The sequence below is a fragment of the Manacus vitellinus genome, unplaced genomic scaffold (assembly GCF_001715985.3).
Source record: "Manacus vitellinus isolate BGI_N305 unplaced genomic scaffold, ASM171598v3 scaffold_7_pilon, whole genome shotgun sequence".
In the NCBI taxonomy this organism is placed as follows: domain Eukaryota; kingdom Metazoa; phylum Chordata; class Aves; order Passeriformes; family Pipridae; genus Manacus; species Manacus vitellinus.
The window spans coordinates 21,011,173-21,015,963 of NW_021940813.1; positions in this window are offsets into that span (position 1 = coordinate 21,011,173).

Genomic DNA, 4,791 nt, shown 5'->3' on the forward strand with positions numbered 1-4,791 from the left:
TAATTGTCTTCGTGGGACATGTCTGATATACTCAAATGTTTTTTGCTGTTGAAGACTAACTTTCTTGTCTTAATGAGATACATTTGTGTCACCAAAGAACACAGACTACAGTATTAAGAAAGACTCATTCTAGTGCTTCAATTATTTCTCTGGCATTCTCCTACAAATAACTGCGTATTTAAAATCCTGGTTTAAAGACAGTGGTACTTAGTACACCATTAATTACAGTGCATTGCCAAGCAGCCACAGCAATGTTCATATAAGCAGCTAGATGAGCAACACAGCATGACCATAAAAGGAAAATACTCTATAGAATTGACATAACATGTCAGTCTTGTGACAGAATTCTCAGCATAGCTACATACTAGGAAGAAAAGCAGAAATACTATGTGATAGCTGTATTTCTCTCTGCTTTCAGTCTAGTCCTGGCCTGGTTTTTATAACCTGCCTCCAGAGATGCTATTGGAGACCATTTCAAGTAGCTAACAAAATAGCTACAAATTTATTTTATTGGCAAGTGCCATTTGCATTGTATTAGAGAGTTGCAAAATTGGAAGAGGAGAAGTCTAGGGAGCAGTCACTATGGGGAATTCAATTCACCCTTTGTCACCTAGGAAGCTCCTGTAGGTCTGCTGTAATTAGTAGTAAAAGAGTTTTCGCTTTGAAAAAGTGATTCTTATTTGCTGCTAGTCTGACACTGGGTAATCCCACAGAGACACTTTTATATATGATGAGCAAAAGCAATTAACACAGCAACAACTCTACTATGGAATATCATAGAATCACAGAATGGTTGGGGTTGAAAGGAATCTCTTCAGTTCATCTAGTCCATCCCCACTTCTCAGGCCGAGTAATGTAGAGCTGGTTGCCCAGGACTCTGACCAATAAGATTTCAGATATTCCCAAAGATGGAGACCCCACAGCCTCTCTGAGCAACCCCTTCCTGTGTTTGACCACTCTCACAGTAAAACTTTTTTTTTGGTGCTCGGATTGACTTTTTTTTTTTAATTTGTGCCCATTGCCTCTTGTTCTATCCCTAAGCACTGCTGAAAAGATCTTGTCTCTCTCTTGTTCATGAGCATTTATACACACTGATAAAATCCCATTCAGCCTTCTATTCTCCAGGCCAAATTCCTTCAGACTCCTCACAGGAGAGATGCTCCAGTTTCTTCACCATCTTTTTGACTGTTCACTGGACACTTTCCAGCATGTCTGTGCCTCCTGTACTGGGAAGTCCAGAGCTAGATGCAGCACTTTAAACATGACCTTACCAACACTGAGATGGAAGACCATTTCCATCAACCTGCCAGCAATGCTTTTGCTAATGCTGTCCTGTTGGCCTTCTCCACAAAGGCATATTTCTTGCTCATATTCACTTGTTAATCATCACATACTTTTCTCCAGAACTGTTTTCCAGGTTGGTGGCCCCCAGCATACACTGACACACAGTATTATTCCTCTGCAGATGCAGAACTCTGTTGAACTTCACAATTCATCTTTGCCCAATTCTCCAGCCTATACAAGTGCCTCTAAGTGGGAGCACACTATCTGGTGTACCCACCACTCTTCTCAGTCTTGCAACCTCACTATGGGTGCACTCTGCCCCACTGTTACAGTCATTAATGAAAATATTGAATATTATTGGTCTCAGTATTGACTCCTGCAGTACTCTCCTAGTGATTTGTCTCAAACTAGGCTTTGTCAAACTGACTGAAATCCTCTGGGTCTGATCATTCAGCCAGTTTTCAATTCACATCAAAGGTACTGTTTAACATGTATCTTGTCAGCTTGTCTATGAGCATGTTGTGGTACACAGTGACAAATGCCTTACTAAGGTCAATATTCTTCATTTTTGCCTCATGCACCAAACTAGTCCTGGCATGGGAGAAAACTGTCAGGTGGGTTAATCATAACTCCGCATTTGTAAATCTTGTCTGACCAATCCTGATCATCTTTTTCTCTTTCACATGTCTGGAAATGGTTTTCAGGATTGGTTGCTCCATCACATACCCAGGGATTGAGCTGAGGTTGATCAACCTATAGATCCGCAGATTTTCCTTCTTTCTTTTCTTGAACATTCCATGACCTTGCAAATGTAATCAAGAGTGGTTTTCCATCAGCTAGATCCTTCAGCGCTTGTGAATACAGACTGTCAGGCTCCCTGGACTTCACTATGTCTGAAGTGTTCTCTAACATGGTTCTACTTCACCAGGGGTAAGTTTTCTTGTTACATACTTGTCCACTCCTCTCAGGGGACTAAGGTATTATAATATTATTTATTGTTTTCTATATAAACAAGTATATATATATATATCTATATAAAACATTTCTTTATAATAAATAATGACAAAATACTTAAAGTTACATGGGTGTTTATTTTTTTATTAAAGTTACCTACTTTAACCAATATATATAAACTAATGAATTATATTATAATATCTCTGAGGGGGGAAGGGAAGGAGGCTACAAGCAGCCTGCTTGTCTATAAATTGGCAATTAAGTTTTCTGTTGTGTAAGGAATCACCAAGAGATGGGCTGCCACAAGCCTTAAAGAAGCATCAAGGAAGAAGTCTGAGAAGATGAGTAGGCTGTGAGAGGCTGTTTCCCTGTACTGGCAAAATAATGAGAACTTTTTCAACCATTTGATATGAAAAATAAAAAGAGCTTTTGTTGTTGTTACTGTTGTTACAATCAACTTTCCTCTTCTTCATTTGTTTTCATGGGCTAGATACAGAGTTCTTTATCCACTCATTAGTCTCAAAGCCTTGCAAGCCAGGGCAGTGCTGACCACACAATGCATAGTGATTCAACCCTGAGTTCCAGAAATTCACATTCTCCAGTCGTGTACCAACACGTACATGTGCAAATGAAAATCTTGAGCACATTAGTCTGCCATTTCATAGTAGCAAATTCAAAAAGCAATTTTCAGTCTTGGTTTTCTATTCTGCAGCCTGACCTGCAGTGAAAAAATATACACCCTTCCACAACCCCATGGATTTCAGCTGAGGTTTTCCAAGGCTCCAGAGTCAGCTCACATAAATCAAAGAGTGAGATCAAAGCTAGCACTGGAAAGGCTGAGCCTATCAATTATTATGGAGTACAATAAATGGAAGACCCAATGACATTTCATTTTATATCACACATGTAATTGTCAGTGCTCAGTGACATGACACTATCAATGTGGCTGTTCTGAAAAGCACGGCTGCTTGATTATTTTCCCCCCTTTGAGTTGTCACATCTCTCAAAAGCTCTGGGCTTGTCTTTGAGATGTCATTTCTTCTCCCAGCATAGAAAGCAGTTTGTTTGTGGGTTGCCCTTCTGATTAGAAAAACAAAGCCACAGATGTTCTTGAAAGAGAGCTAAATTCCATAACTAAGCCTCTGCTCACTGAAAACGTACCTCACTTGGAAAGGCAGCAGAACTGTGCCACAGCTCAGCTGTTTATAAGCAGTCCTCCATTCACTCTCATCTCTGGGACCAGATGTGACAACAATACCACAGGCTGCTCACTGGTCTCTGCTTGCCTTTTGTGCTTATGTTCCTAAGGTCCTCTCTTGTCACTTTTGAAGCTCAGATTTGTGCATGGCTGACTCTACCCCTGGGCCACAGTAAATGCTCCTCAAAGCATCGAGAAGTGCCTCATCTCACAAGGAATCAAATTCTTTTTTTTTTCTGTTAATTGCAGAGCAACTTGCTATTAATTTGTGTCAAGACAACAGTCCATTAATCTTGGATTCTGAGATACCCAGTCAGTTCGAAGTGTGCTGTAGTGATTTCAAAGAAACAATGACAGTGGCAAATTCATGCCTTAAACGAACATATGTTTAACGCAGGTGGTATATATTCAAACATTTGTACAGTTTAATCCACTTTTAGAGTCTACAAATATAGCCACCTTTTACATATACTTACATATACTGTAAGAAAGTCAGATTTCCAAATATTCATTTACACATCGAAACAGTTATATTACATCCAAGCATCATGCATATGATGAAATTGTTCTACATAAAAACAAAACCAGATTGTTATAATGGTATCCCATTGTATCTGTGAAATTAATCTGTCTTAATACTGAGGAACAGCATCTGGTTTTAATGGAACAAAAATACCTCAGTCAGTATAGCAAATTGCATTGTAAAATTTCCAGACTTTCCACAGAAGGGATTCCTTGGTAAAGGTGACTTAGGCTTCCCATGTTTCCACATTGAAGACTGTGATTCAGACATTTCCTAGGAGAGAATAATTCTATTGGCTTTGTGTTGACAAAAGGAAACATTTTAAAAAAAGAAAAAAGAAAAAAACCCTACACAAAGAAACTTTAAAGTTGTAAGGTTGAAGGGTTTATGAAACAAGGCACAGCAAACTAGATATTGGAAGATCATGTCCTCTCCTTCCTTTATAATACTTTTTACAAAAGCTTTTTACATAACTGTGCCTTCGGTCCTTGATAACTCAAACTATTCCTTTCTTGAGCATCATTAGAAATACACATATTGAAGTGTATTTGTAACCCTAGGATGACACAGGTTCCCATCTGACCACAATCCATGCCATCTCAGAAGAAAAGTTACATCACTGTGAGCAGCAACTGACTAGTAAGTGAGACAGATATTTTAATGGGGTGAAAGATTAAAAGTCTGTTCTGAACATTCCTATTAGGATCTGTCACTAAGATCAAATTACCTGGTTTCACACATAAGAAATCTTCTAATATGGTTCCTACACATCATGAAAGCAACTGAGATTAGGTCCTTCCTGAGATTAGGGAAGAGAGAACACTGTATAGAG